The sequence below is a fragment of the Ursus maritimus genome, unplaced genomic scaffold (assembly GCF_017311325.1).
Source record: "Ursus maritimus isolate PB19 unplaced genomic scaffold, ASM1731132v1 scaffold_8, whole genome shotgun sequence".
Lineage (NCBI taxonomy): Eukaryota > Metazoa > Chordata > Mammalia > Carnivora > Ursidae > Ursus > Ursus maritimus.
Window position 1 is genome coordinate 17,243,944 of NW_024426996.1, and position 15,596 is coordinate 17,259,539.

The window sequence follows — 15,596 nt, forward strand, 5'->3', positions numbered from 1 at the left end:
CTAATAGTTTGGGAGTGGCTTCTTTTGGGTTTTCCATATAGAGTATCATGTCATCTGCAAAGAGAGACATTTTGACTTCTTCTTTGCCAATTTGAATACCTTTGATCCCTTTTTGTCGTCTGATTGCTGTTGCAAGGACTTCTAGTACTATGTTGAATAATAGTGGCGAGAGTGGGCATCCTTGTCGAGTTCCTGATCTTAAGGGAAAGGCTTCCAGCTTTTCCCCATTGAGAATAATATTTGCAGTAGGCTTTTCATAGATGGCTTTTATGAGATTGAGAAATGTACCTTCTATTCCTACACTCTGAAGGGTTTTAATCAGGAAAGGATGCTGTATTTTGTCAAATGCTTTTTCGGCATCGATTGAGAGGATCATATGGTTCCTGAGTCTTTTCTTGTTGATATGATGTATCACGCTGATTGATTTGCGAATATTGAACCACGCTTGCATCCCAGGTATGAATCCCACTTGATCGTGATGGATAATCCTTTTAATGTACTGTTGGATTCTATTAGCAAGTATCTTGTTGAGGATTTTGGCGTCCATATTCATTAGGGAAATCGGTCTGTAATTCTCCTTTTTGAGGGGGTCTTTGCCTGGTTTGGGGATCAAGGTAATATTGGCCTCATAGAATGAGTTTGGTAGCTTTCCTTCTGTTTCTATTTTTTGAAATAGCTTTAGGAGAATAGGTATTATTTCTTCTTTGAATGTTTGGTAGAATTCCCCAGGAAAACCGTCCGGGCCTGGAGTTTTGTTATTTGGAAGGTTGTTTATCACTGACTCAATTTCTTCATAATTAATTGGCCTGTTTAAGGAATCAATTTCTTCCGGTTTCAATCTTGGTAGTTTATAGGTTTCCAGGAAGGATTCCATCTCTTCCAGATTGCTTAGTTTATTGGCATATAGCTGTTGATAAAAATTTCTAATAATCCTTCCAATTTCAATGGTGTTCGTCGTGACCTCTCCTTTTTCATTCATAATTTTAATAATCTGGGTCCTTTCTCTTTTCTTTTGGATAAGTCTTGCCAGTGGTCTGTCAATTTTATTGATTCTCTCAAAGAACCAGCTTCTAGTCCTGTTGATCTGCTCTACTGTACTTCTGGTTTCTGCTTGATTGATTTCAGCTCTAATTTTGGTCAACTGCTTCCTCGTGCGTGGATTAGGCCTGTCCCTCTGTTGCTGTTCCAGCTTCTTGAGGTGAGAATATAAAAACTGCATTTTAGATTTTTCTATTCTTTTGAGTGAGGCTTGGATGGCTATGTATTTCCCCCTTAGGACTGCCTTTGCAGTATCCCATAGGTTTTGGACTGTTGTATTTTCATTCTCATTGGTCTCCATAAATTGTTTAATTTGATTTTTGATTTCCTGGTTTATCGAGTCATTCCTGAGCAGGATGGTTCTTAGTCTCCAAGTGTTTGAGTTTCTTCCAAATTTTTCCTTGTGGTTGAGTTCCAATTTCAGAGCATTGTGGCCTGAGAATATGCAGGGGATAATTTCAATCTTTTGGTATCAGTTGAGACCTGTTTTGTGTCCCAGAACATGGTCTATTCTTGAGAATGTTCCATGGGCATTAGAATAGAATGAGTATTCTTTGGTTCTGGGGTGTAGTGTTCTATATATATCTATGAGGTCCAACTGGTCGAGTATGGCATTCAAAGCCTTTGATTCTTTGCTTAGTTTTTGCCAGGGTGTTCTGTCTATTTCTGATAGTGGAGTGTTGAGGTCCCCTACTATTAATGTATTTCTATTTATATGTCTCTTTATTCTGGTTAAGAGTTGGCTTGTGTATCTTGTGTATCTTGCTGCATATATATTTATAATTGTCATATCCACTTGTTGAATACTTCCCTTAAGAATAATATAGTGCCCTTCTGCGTCTCTAACTATAGTCTGTAGTTTAAAATCCAATTTATCTGATATGAGAATTGCTACCCCAGCTTTCTTTTGAGGACCATTTGCGTGAAAGATGGTACTCCATCCCCTTACTCTCAGTCTGAATGCATCTTTGGGTTCGAAATGAGTCTCTTGTAGACAGCAAATGGATGGGTCATTTCTTTTTATCCAATCTGCAACCCTGTGGCGTTTTATGGGATGGTTCAAACCATTTACATTAAGACTGATTACTGAGAGATATGATTTTAATGTTGCCATGTTGCCAGTAAAGTCTTTGTTTGTATTGGCTGTGACTTTCTGTTCTGTATCACTCTTGGGGCCTTTTTACTTTTATAGAACCCCCCGTAATATCTCCTGTAGGGCTGGTTTCGTAGTTACAAAATTGGTTAGTGACTGGCGATTCTGAAATGTCTTTATTTCTCCATCAATTCTGAATGACAGCCTTGCTGGATAAAGGATCCTTGGCTGCATGTTTTTCTCTGAAAGAGCTTTAAATATGCTCCCCCAACCCTTTCTCTCATTCCAGGTCTGTGTAGACAGGTCTGACGTAATTCTGATGCTTTTGCCTTGGTACGTGAGAAATTTCTTTGCCCTGGCCGCTTTCAATACTGTATCCTTGCATCTAATATTTGCGAATTGCACTATGACGTGACGTGGCGTAGGTTTGTCGTGGTTGAGCTTGGGAGGGGTCCTCTCTGCCTCTTGGACACGAATGTTTGTTTCCCTTGCTAGATTAGGGAAGTTTTCAGCTACAATTTGTTCAAATATCTCTTCTAGACCTCTGTTTTTCTCCACCCCCTCGGGGATGCCGATGATTCTAACATTGGATCGTTTCATTGAGTCAGTAATCTCCCGTAACCTACATTCGTGGGCGTGGATTTTTTTAAGACCATCTTCTATTTTCATTTTTTCCTCTATTAACCCATCCTCCAATTCACTAACCCGTTCCTCTGCTTCTGCGACCCTGGCTGTCAGAGCCTCTAGTTTTGCCTGCATTTGGCTCATAGAATTTTTAATTTCTGTCAGATTCGTTCTCATTTCTGTCCTTAGGGATTCTATATTCTCAGTAACCTTTTCGTTAATAGTTTTTTCAATTCTACTCATCATTTTGACCATCGTTACTCTGAATTCCATTTCTGATAATTTGGTTACATCCATATCCATTATTTCTGTGGCAGAGGCCACAGAATCACTGTCTTTTCTTTGCTGGGGGGGGCTTCTCCTTCTTGTCATTCTGATGAGGAGAGGTTGCGGGGTTTCCAGAGCCCAAATTATTGACTGGGTCCCAGGCCGTGCCCCTTGTTTTATAGGGATCTTAGGGATGTGGGCTTCTTCTTTAAAGATTTCATTTATTTATTTATGTGGCAGCCAACCAGCGAGAGAGGGAACAGAAGCAGGGGAGTGGGAGAGGAAGAAGCAGGCTCCCAGCGGAGGAGCCCGATGAGGGACTCCTTTCCAGAACGCCGGGATCACGCCCTAAGCCAAAGACAGGCGCTCGGTGACTGCATCACCCAGGCGCCCCGGGTTGTGGGCTTCTTGATTTTTCAGCCTGCCTTCTGGGGGAAGGGCCTGCTGAGCCGATACTCAGGCAGCCATGTTTGGGTAGAGTCTCCGCGTCCCCTGCGAGGGGGGATGGGGATGGGCACTCCCTGAGCCAGTATTTCCAGGCTTTTGTTCTCTGGCGGCTTTCCCTGGCGGTCTGTTGTGCCTCTTCTGAGAGTCAGAGCAGCAGCGGCCAAATTTCAGCCTCTGTCACGGAACAGAAGGATTGCGGCCCGTTCTCCACTGATGTTCTGGCCACTTTAACTCCGTTACTGTTGGTGCTGCTCGACCCTGCAGCGTCCGGGATGTGCGCCCCACACCCGGCGTCCCAGCCCTCACCTCCAGGGCCGGCGCGTCTCTGTCCTTTGTGTTTCTAACACCATCAGCCGCCAGCCGCCCCGCGCGCGCTCCCGGGTCTCCCGGTCTCAGTCTGGATCCAGTGAGCGCACCGGGATTCCGGGGTTCCGCGAGATGCCTGGTGTCGCGCGCACCCGGCTCACGGTCTCAGTCTGCTGTTTTGCGGGTGCCGTCCGCGAGCCCCGCCCGCTCCCCCGTGCAAGTGGCTGCCGCTTCCCGGTGCCCAAACGCGGTGGCTCCCTACCCCTTCCGTTTATCTTCCGATATCTGTGCGCGGTTTCATGGCTCCCCGCTTCGTACCTCAATACTCAGCACTGGAGATGTTCATTTGTAGAGATCCAGATGCGTCTTCCTGCGTCCCAGGCTGGTTCCGTGGTTGTTTAGGCTGGTCTGGTACCTACCCAGCTCGACTCGGGGGACAGGCTGAAAAAGGGGTCCCCTACTCCTCCGCCATCTTAACTCCTCCCTCTCAACAATCAGAATTTTTAAAGTATGTCTCATGCAATATTTGGGACATACTTATGCTAAAAACGTATTCATTATTTATCTGAAATTCAAATTTAACTAGGCTTCCGGTATCTCATCTGGTAATGGTACCAGAGGGCACCTTTATTACCCAAAACCGGCTCTAACTCTTGGTGGGTGCTGAGCTGGAAGACACAACCAAGTCAAAGAATAGGAAAATAAAGGGTTTTATTTGCAACAAGTAAAGGAGAGCACTGGGGGTATTTTCCATAGCCAAGTCTCCCTGAACAACAAAATTAGGGAAATTTTAAGCTAAGAGTGCATACATATTCATAAAGGGGCTTGAGCAATGGGAATATAGCATGGAATTGGGGCAGAAGCCATCTTAAGGTGACAGAGTCCAGGTTGAAGTCACGAGGGCTTGGAAGGGTCAGTATTATCAATTCTCTGGTTTCAGTTGGTCTAGTATCCGAGTGCTCAAATGGGTTTAGATCTTACAAAGATGACTTAAGTATGTGTGTCAGATCGATCTTTGAACCAATACTGAGAATTTTACCACTGATTTTTTTGTCCCTGTATGATTAGGTTATCTCCTATTTGTTCTTATACTCTTTCATAAGATGGCTGGGGCCCTAAATGAATTTTCTTATGTCAAGAAAGCTATGTCTTGTCTTTCTTTTTCTGGGGACCCCTAATTCTTTCTGCCTACACCTTCACTCTGAGCTGCTCAGAACTCGAGCATAAGAGACGGGGATCAGGGCAGCCTGAAACCTAGACTGGGTTGTGAGCGATAGGCATGGAATGAGCAGCTCCATGGAGGGAAGGCCAGAGAGTGAGGCCTAATAGAATGAGTATCAAGGTAGATTCCAGCAAAGTTTGGAGGTTAAGGGAAGGGGCTGCTGTTGAGATGTTGCTGTGGGGCCTGTGGAATCAAGGCTGGGCCAGGAAGTGAATCAACGGTAGGTGTGGTACCTTTTATAATCTCTCCCATTTGAATGGAGCTTTACAACTTTGCAAAAGTGACTCTCACAGGAAGCTTGCAGGGAGGAGGCATGAGCTTTAACAGTCAATGACCTCACTTAAAAGTGATAAAACCAAAGACTCAACATAGGTCAAGCAAGTTCCTTTGGATAACCTAAGTTAATGGCCCAGTTGAGACTTAAATAAGGTCTTTTGACCAAACTGCACTTTCCGTGTTTTCTGAATGCTTGTTCTATGGTCAAAGAAATGAATAATAATTATAAGAAGCAGCAGCACCAGCATCAGCAGCTAAGATTTATTGAGCACTTACCATATGCCCAGCCCTGTTCTAAGTGCTCTGTATATTCAACTCCCTTATTTCTCACAGTATCCCTATGAAATAGGTATTATCATCCCTATTTAACAGGCACAAAGAGATCAGAGATCAGAGCAACTATTTCAAGATGATACAGAATGAGAATCCAGATCCAGTCATTCCTGTTCAAGAGCCCAAGTACCTAATAAAGACGCTCTCTTTAACCCAACTTGAAACTCCTCTGAACCCCCTTCTCCACTAGGCCTCAACCTTGCCCCCACCCTATCCTTGCTGTGTCTAGTTGTAACAAGAACCTTGCTAAGTCAGTTGAGAGAATCCTCCCCCCCTTGACATCTGATCAAATTCCTCATCCCCCGCCCTTGATATCACATCAGTCTGGCCAGTCTTCAGCAGGAACCCCCATCCTTAATGTCTTCTCTTAGTACTTTTCCACGCACAGTCTGCTCATTGACTGTCATTCCCCAGCTGCCTTGCTGTGTTTGGAGTTAAGCTCAATTTCTTTCCCCTGTTTTCTCTTTTCCTGACACCTGTGACAATAGTCCTGAATAAAGCCCTCTTTACCATTTTGACAAGTATCAGAATAAATTTTTAACATAACTAACCCCTGGGGTATACTGCCTCCTTGGGTCAGAGAGCTGAAGATGTGAAGAATCAGAGGTAGGAGGCTGGAAAGCAGGAGTTAGCACGAAATGAGATAAACTGGATGGCTGAACATCTCATCCTTCCCAGACTCCTTATCCCTTTGCACCAGCTGTCACTGAATTGGCCCCACCACTGTTCCCCACACTTCCTCACCCCAAACTCCTAGGCATCCTTCATCACCCTATTCAAATGTCACCAGGCCAGAGATACCCCCCACATACCTAGATAGTGTTTAGAACTCCTCCCTCTGAGCAGCAGACTTCTCTCTTAATGCCTGTATTAGAGGAGTGCGTTGCCATCATTCACAGGCCTGTCTCCCTTAATAGACTATGCACTCTTCCATGTGAGGGCCATGCCACCTTCAACCCTAAATTCGGGACTTTCTTTTTTTAAGATTTTATTCATTTATTTGACAGAGAGAGAGAGAAAGCTCAAGCAGGGGGAGCAGCTGGCAGAGGAAGAGGGAGAAGCAGGATCCCCGCTGATGCTGAGCAGAGAGCCCGATGTGGGGCTTGATCCCAGGATCCCAGAATCATGACCTGAGCTGAAGGCAGATGCTTAACTGACTGAGCCACCCAGGTGCCCCTAAATTCAGGACTTTTAAAATAATGCCTGATTCTCAGTGGCTTACACAATAGAAGTTCATTGTGAATTTCAAAGGACAATTACTGATCAGCAGGAAGGCTTCCACCTGGTCATTTAGAAACCTAGGCTCCTTTCATCTTGTCTACCTTCCGCTAGGACCTTGAAGTTCTCTATATCCAGCAGGAAGAGGAGGTAAGAGGATGAAGGACTGCATGCAGAAGCTGGAGATAGCGTGCTTCACTTCTGCTCACGTTCCACGGGCCACAACCCAGTCACATGGCCACACACTAGCTGCAAGGGAGGCTGGGAAATGCAGTCTCACTGGGTGGCCTGGAAAAGAGGAAATGGGCCATAGCCAAACTGCCTGGGTTTGAATTATGGTTCCATTACTTACTGGTTGTGTGACCTTGAACAAGTTCCTTAATTTTTTAGAATCAGAGTTTCCTCATCTGTATAAATGAGAATGATACCTATAGGGTTGATACAGGAGATAATGAGTTAATATACATAAGGTACTTAGAACAGTGTCCAGCATCTAGGAAATGCTATATGAATGTTAACTGTTATCAGCATCAATATCCTCTCATCAAAAATCTGCACCTTCCCCTCTGACTCAGAGTAAAAGTCTTTACAATGGCCTATGAAACTCTTACGGGAGCTGAACCCAGTTATCTCCTGCTTCCATCACCGCACAAACCACCCTGACCTCTTTGCCCTTCCTTGTAAGTGTCAAGCGTGGTCCCGCCTCATGCTTTGATATGCAGTCTCTCTGCCCAGAAGGTTCTTCTGGGTTTCTAGATGGCTCACTGTAAAACTCCTTCCGATGTCTGCTCAAATGCCAGTGTCCTGACTGTTCTATCGAAAACTGCTAAGAGCCCCCCTGCTATACTTCCCATTTCCCTCCCCTACGTTATTTTCCTGGGCCGTCAGCTTCACAAGGACAGGCATTTTGTCTCGTTGCCTTCTGCTCCCCTCGCACCTACGATAGCGTGTGGCTCGGTGCAGGCACGCCGTAACCGGTTCTCAGTACACGAGCAAACGAATGAACGGCGATTCTCCACGGACACTCTGGCCTAATTAAACGTCTGCTGCAAATTGTGGTGACTCTGATTTCTGTGTTGTCAGACACACAATTCATCTATTAAGTACGTGTAATATGCAAACACGCTGAACCAAGGGACAAGACAAACTTGTTCCCCTATTTTTTGCTTTAACAGAAATGAATTCCTTCTGGTGTTCATGTTAACTTCTGCGATTGTCTTGTGAGTACTTTCCTGTCAATGTTTTCTACATGTCAATTTGGGGAAAGGGAGGAATGTAGATAGAAGTCAGTTTTTCAAGATTTGCATGCAGTCAAACAGCACTTTTTTCCTCACACAGAGGTGAGAGATGGCCGTCCCTTGCTTAAAGTAAGGCTAACAGAATCGGAGATGGGTCCCGGGTCACTTCTCCACCCAGGGGGCCTAATTCCAACTTTTGGTTCACACTGAGTGTATTTAAACAGACACACTTCACAGAGTATGTATTTCCTAGGCTGTGAAAAACTGAAACCGGTTTCAGCTGGTCTGGGTGGGGATCAGAGTTTCTGCCCACAATTCTGCTGAACCCACCTGTGCACTAACTGAACCCTCCCCCGAACAAAACGAGCTGGGCTGTGTCTGGCTGCAGCCAACAGCAAACAAGGACAGGGTCCTGAAACTTTGTTTTCTGAGGAAAACAAAGTGCGTGACACCTTCCACACCCCCACCCCCAACCCCACCCCAGCCTAGGGGTGGTTCCTGTGTTTTATTTTCCCACCCCCCCCCCTTTGCGATGCTTAGCATTAGTGGGGGTTGGGAGTTTCTGCCTTGGGAAGGGACTGGCTCTCTTGCATCGCATTCACTACCCTATACTGGATGCCTGGCACAGGACGTGCTCAACAAATGGGTGTCTTGAGGACCAAGCCACTGCCGACCTTCTAGCTGTGACCAACACCTGTGGGGATGTTTAATCCGAACAGCTGAGTGTCATCCTTGACTCCACCTTTTCTCCCTCTGTGACTCTGGAGAAGTTACCTGGCCTTTTTGAGCTTTTATTTCTCCATCTGCATGCACATGATGAGGGTGATAATAATACTGTCCTCCTCTGGGGCATTTCTAAGAAGCAAATGTGGTTGCGGGCTCGAAAGGACTTTGTAGATATTCAAAGCCCATCAGGCAAAATCAGCGAAGTGGTCAAGATTTTAGCACTGGGGTTATAAAAGAACTTCAGGGTGGAAAACAAGACGAGTAATCCCTCACTCACGTTTGCTTCTTCAGGCGTTCAGCATCGTGGCCCTGACTTCCTTTATGGAAAGTTCCTACTCGTCTCCAGGTATGGTTTTTCTCTTCTGCCTTCTCTGACTCCATCCTTCCTGGTGTCTTTGCTCTCTTGTTTCTCCTGTATTCACTCGATATTTCTGGAGGGACTGCAGTGTACCAAGCACCATACTCCCAGTGGGGAGCAAAACAGATGTTCAGCCTGCACTGTTGGGGTTGGTAAAAGGAAAAACACAGGCCCAAGACAGAGCCACTGATGCCAGGCCAAGTCATCAAACTGAGGCTAAATACTCAATATAACTGCAGTTTCAAAGTCCCCCAGAAATGCAATTTTAACTGCTCAGTGGGGAATTTTCTGGTAAGTCCCAATGAGGCAATCTGTCAGATGCGCCCTCTGGATCCCACAGAGGAAGATGCAGTAATCCACATGATAAAACCACCGTTTCTTCCCCCTTTAGAGCAACAGTAACAGAAGAGCTGAAAGGGACCATGCCTGAAATAATTCTACCTTTTCTTTTCCTAAAAACTTCCTTGCCCCAGGAAGTTATTAAAACCTTCCTTTTTTTTTTTTTTTTTTAACAGCTCCTCCGAGCATCTGTCTACTTATTAGGCGAGATGCTGCCCGATTCATGAATTGCTTAATAAAGGCAATTTGATTTTCAAATGTCCTCAGTCGAATTGTGGCTTTCAGCAGGCTGCCCCCATGGGTGGAGAGACAGGTGTGGATCAAGTCATCACAGCATATGGACTTGCAGTGACAGCTCGAGATCACGACAGGGACCCTGGGCCACGCCTGGGAAGACAGGGAATGTCACTGAGGCAAAGATCTGAAGGAAGAGTCTGTTCAGTAAACTTTTTGGAATCATTTTCAGTAGATTTTGACTGAGTTATCTTCTTACTGCTTTTATCTTATTTTTTCTATATAAATCATTCATTTCAACTCTTACCTTTATTATTCCCAGTTTCCTCATTTACTTTTCTAAATTTTTAAGATAAATATTTAATTCCTTTATTTTTTGGTTTTACTTTTAAATCGCTGAGGCATTTTGGAACTCTGAACGCTCCTCTTAGTATTACTTTCAGGGTCCCATAGATCTCAATAGAAAGTGGTTTGCTTTTCACTGGTTTCTAGAGATTGAATGAACTCCCTTTTATTTTCTCTTTGATCCAAGACTTACCCAAGAGTTTGTGCCTTCACTTCTATTTAAAGTTTTTAGATCACTGTCATGTATCTATCATTTTTCTTTTTTTTTAAAGATATTATTTATTTATTTGAGAGAGAGAGGGACCAAGATAACGAGAGAGAACATGAGCAGGGAGGAGAGGGAGAAGCAGACTCCCCCCTGAGCAGGACTTGATCCCAGGACCCTGAGGTCTCAGGGTCCTGGGATCAAGTCCTGTGCAGAAGGCAGACGCTTAACCGACTGAGCCTCCCAGGTGCCCCTCATTTTTCGTCTTTATGAAAAATGTGTCTGTATCTGTGGGATATAAGAAGTCTTAATATGTGCTATCCCAAGTTATTTGATTATATTATTCAGTTCACCTGAATAAAGTTTTGACTGGTATAACATTGTGTTACTTGTTGAATTGAGTGATTTTTTTTTTCTATTAATTCTGGCTAACTGTGAGCAAGGTATTTCAGAATCTCTCATTATAATGGTATATAAAGTCTTCTTCCTGCCGTTACGTATTTGGTTGCTATGTTCTTTGATGCCTATCTTGACTTATGCCTTCTTTATTATTTGTGCCTTTATCACTACATACCGATGTTCCTAATACTCTAAGCGCTTTTAGCCCGAAGTTCTACCTTGTCTGACATTAATGCTACCACTCTTGCTTTCTGTTTGTCTTCATTTGTCCGGTGTCTCTTTGCTCACCCTTTTATCATCATCTCATTTCAAGTATGAATCAGTATGTCCAATGGGTCGTATCTCCACATGAATGCTTTCCGAGCGCTTCAAACTTTAGCTCTCTAACACTGAGCTCGTCATTTTCTCCCTAAAGCCCCCTCCTCTTCTTTCTTTTCCATCTCGGTCGTGATGAAAAGCTCTCGTTTTGTTTGTCTGGTCTGAATAGGGTATCCAGATCCCCTCCTGCCCCACAGTCCCTCCCCTTGCCCAGGCTTGGTGTTTCCTTGTGCCCACATCAGGATGGCCATGTGACTGCCACTGGCCAAGTAGACATCACCTTTTTCCATCCTTAGGGACCCAAACACAACTACCATAGTACAAATGGGTCCCAAAAGATGGTGGCTGTTTTTCAGAAGAGACTCTCTTTTTTTTTTAACCATAATATTTTTTTCAATTTAAGTTCAGTTAATTAACATACAATCTAGTATTAGTTTCAGAGGTAGAGGGCAGTGATTAATCAGTCTTATATAACACCCGGTGCTCATTATATCACGTGCCCTCCTCAATGCCCATTCCCCAGTTACCCCATCCCCCCACCCACCTCCCCTCCAGCAACCCTTAATTTGTTTCCTAGAGTTAAGAGTCTCTTATGGTTGTTTCTCTCTCCGATTTCATCTTGTTTGACTTTTCCCTCCTTTCCTCTATGCTCCTCTGTTTTGTTCAGAAGAGGCTCTTCAGAGCACAGACTTTGAAACTAGACCACTAGTTCAAACCCTAGCTCTGTCCTTTATTTGTAACTTTGGGTTAATTACTTAATCTGTCGCAGTTTTCCTACCTACCTCATTTCTGTGACACTTACAAGTATCAATATATATTAAGGGGCGCCTGGGTGGCTCAGTCGTTAAGCATCTGCCTTGGGCTCAGGGCGTGATCCAGCCGTTCTGGGATCAAGTCCCTAATCAGGCTCCTCTGCTGGAAGCCTGCTTCTTCCTCTCCCACTCCCCCTGCTTGTGTTCCCTCTCTCGCTGGCTGTCTCTATCTCTGTCAAATGAATAAATAAAATCTTTAAAAATATATATAAAGAAATTAGAACAGGGGGCACCTGCCTGACTCAGTCTGTAGAGTATGTGACCCCTGACCTCAGGGTTGAGAGTTCAAGCCCCACATTGAGTGTGGAGCCTACTTAAAAAAAAAAAAATTAGAACAGGACTTATGATATGGTGTGCAAATATGGGTCTTAACTGTTGTCATTTTCTCTTGCCCCAGGACCTGAGAGGACAAGCCTGGAGCGGTTGGCAGCCCAGGGCATGTGAAGTCTGAGGAGAAGTGAGTCCACATGAAGAAAAGGAGAGCCAAGGGGAGGACAGACCCAGGGCCTTCACAGGCTCGAGCCCTGGAACAAGTTGGTCCCAAAGCTGATCGTGCCCAGGTTTTTTCAGACATCAGACAATAAGTCCCTTTTTTGTTTAACATTCTGTGACTGAGGGGCGCCTGGGTGGCTCAGTTGTTAAGCGTCTGCCTTCGGCTCAGGGCGTGATCCCGGAGTCCTGGGATCGAGCCCCACATCAGGCTCCTCTGCTGGGAGGCTGCTTCTTCCTCCCTCACTCCCCCTGCTTGTGTTCCCCCTCTCGCTGGCTGTCTCTATCTCTGTTGAATAAATTAAACAAACAAACAAACAAACAAACAAACAAAAACATTCTGTGACTGAGTCAGAAAGCTTTAAATGATACAGCTACCAAGCAGTGTGCTGGGCTAGAAACATGGGAGCCGTTTCGATTTTCCCCTCTCCCGTCCACATGCTATGTGGCAAGTCTGAGCATTCTCCTTCCTCGGTTTCTTCTCACTACGATGCCTTTTCTCCATTTCCCTAACTCAGGGTTGAAGAAAGAAAATCAATATTTGCGAATACCCATTACGTACTCACAGACTGCGAGGACATGTTCACTTTTTAATCCTGACAACAACCCTGAGAGGAATCGGAAGCTCAGAGACAGTGACTGATGAGTCCCCGGCCGCCCCGTGAGCCGTTGGTGATTCCAACTCCAGAGGCCACACTTAGCCACTCTGCTGTACTGTCTTGATAAACATTTGCTGAACGGCTACCCCCAGGAGCAGTCCCACAGAACCCGCTCCAGGCTCTACCCCACATGGCACAGGCCCAGGGCTCCTTAGTCCTTTTTGAAAATGGCAATGACCCTAACGCAGTTTTTTCATGTCAGGAGTCACACCCGTCCTGACTGTGTTTCTCAGGGAATGGCTCATTCATCGCTGAATCTACCCATTCTCAGCCCCAAAGCTTGCTGAGCCTGTTCGCAGAGAGAGAAGAAACAGAAGCCAGGTGATGGCCGTGCCACTTCCTTTAATCAATCACGAAAAGACTAACACATGGCCCGGGATTTTCCCAGCATGAATTCACATGCATGTACACACATGCAGGCCTCAGACAATTCAGTCTGCCCATCTGTCTTTAAAATACAGCATTCCATGGAGTCTTTCCTGAATAGTCCTGTAAAACTATTTCCAGTTCCATTCCTGGGCTCCTCATATTGAATGAGAATGTTCATTGCTTGTCCTGCGGGTACCCCCTCTCAGTTCCTTAAAATCCACTGAGCTCACGCTGGGACTTTTGCTGTCTACCAGGATGCTCCTCCCACCTCCTCCACCCAGCCAGCACCTGCTCTCCCCTTGGCGCCGCTTCCTGGAGGCCCTTCCTGCCCACCCTGTCCACGATAAGGCCCCCGTCTCACCACCCCCTTAGTCCGAATCTCAGCCCCTTGACAATTTTCTTTGAGACCCTTAGAACAATGACTATGAGAAACAAACTGAGGGCTTCAGAGGGGAGGGGGGTGGGGGAATGGGATAGACTGGTGATGGGTAGTAAGGAGGGCACGTATTGCGTGGTGCACTGGGTGTTATACGCAACTAATGAATCATTGAACTTTACATCAAAAACCAGGGATGTACTGTATGGTGACTAACATAATATAATAAAAAAACATTAAAATAAAAAAAAGAACAATGTGCAACTATTTTGCCTGTTTGTATGTGTACCTAGGTTTTGTGTTTGCATGTTTTCCTTTTGTCTTTCTCCTTTATTAGAATGAGACCGAATAGGGATCACGACAGCAGGAAACTGGTGGTCGCTCTCGTGTCCCCAGTATTTCATGCAGGCCTGGTGTATATAACAAATTCTCGACATGTATTTGTTGGATGAACGGTAAAAAGGATGAGGGACTAGGACAAAAGTCCTGGGAGGCTGATTTCACCTCCATCCCAGATGACCCGGTGTGGTTCTTTTAACCTGCTTGATTGGTATAGATGGGCGAAATGGGCAAAATCCCCCAGACCTGGATCCTTCTCCATTTGATAGATGGATTCTTCTGTTCCTGTGCAGCTAAGACGTTTACCGCAAATTGTCTGAAAACATTTTCATGTTACCCCACGAGACCTTGAACTTCATGCCTCTCTCTGGCTTGGCCCCAGCTGTCAAGTGGTGCTAATGACAAAGCCCTACCTTCCTCAAAGGCTCAGCGTCCAGCTGGGGAGCTGGGCTCAGGGCAGGTGAGCCTCCTGCTGTGGAGGGAGAGGGGACTTAGGGGACTGGAGCGGAGTCGTGAGGAAGAGTGGGGATGACAAGGGAGGGGTGGACACGGCACTCTATTTACTGCCCACCTTTCTGGTATCCACACTCTCTCCCATGTTATCTCATTCAAGCTCACACAGGCCCCACAGCTAATGTTTTTACCATCATTTCGTAGTTGAGGGTAGGCGCAGAACATGGGCTTTTAGGTCGATAGGCTTGGTCTCAAATTTCACCCTCCCAAATTACCCACTCCAGAGCTCTTGGGCAAGGCACTTACATTTCTTTGTCTTTATTAGGAGGATAAAAACAACTGGGGTTGCTGTGAATATCAAGTGGTGAAGACATATACTGATACATTCCTTGGAATGAAACGATTTTGTGCTTGGCACATACCAAGTCCTCAATAAATCACAGCATTTTTTATCAAGAGATTTGTCCAAGAGCCACACAGTCAGGGGCCTAGAACATGATGACCTCGTGCTTTGTAAGATGCTACGATATTTTCTACACAGGCTGTACAGTTCGTCTCACTTCCCGGCTGTGCGCTCTTCCAGGACAGGGAAATGGCCTATGTATACAGTGGTTCTTGCTCGCATACCAGGATCCTGAAGTAAGATGGCATTTATTATAGGGGCTCCTGGCTGGCCTAGCTGGTTAAGCGTCCAACTCCTGATTTCGGTTCAGGTCATGGTCTCATGGTCCTGGGATGGAGCCCCGCATCAGGCTCCCCCTCCCTCTGCCCTTCCTCCTCCCCCCCCCAAATAAATAAATAACTCAAAAAAAAAAAAAAAAGATAACATTTATTATACCGATAGTGAGTTTTCTACTTAATGGTAGGTGTGAATGCGAACACTCTAGGCAAATGTCCCTCAGGAGAACCGAGCAGCCGAGAACCCTTTTCCACTTATCTTGTGCCTCCAGGAGCAACTCCCTCTGTACATACCTCTAACCTGGGGGAACAGAAAACAGTTTGAATGATGTGAGTCATTCAAGCTTTCTGTTCAAACACCGTGAAAGAAAATACAACTTGTTAGGGTCACACTGATAGGAATGAAGGACATTTTAACCCCCGCAAGCATATTTT

The 15,596-nt window shown here is 45.3% G+C and overlaps 1 long non-coding RNA gene across 2 annotated transcripts in view; it reads left to right on the top strand.

The window, feature by feature from the left end:
* LOC103665370 overlaps positions 1-13,811 on the top strand; it is a 35,054-nt gene extending 21,243 nt beyond the window's left edge. The window contains exons 5-7 of one of the 2 annotated variants that reach the window (XR_005833549.1): positions 9,080-9,134; positions 12,196-12,255; positions 12,806-13,811. This is a non-coding gene — a long non-coding RNA (uncharacterized LOC103665370). Of the gene's footprint in view, positions 1-9,079; positions 9,135-12,195; positions 12,256-12,805 lie in introns of those variants that run through there. The other variant, XR_005833548.1, reaches the window with a different exon arrangement.
* Positions 13,812-15,596: the final 1,785 nt, after the last annotated feature.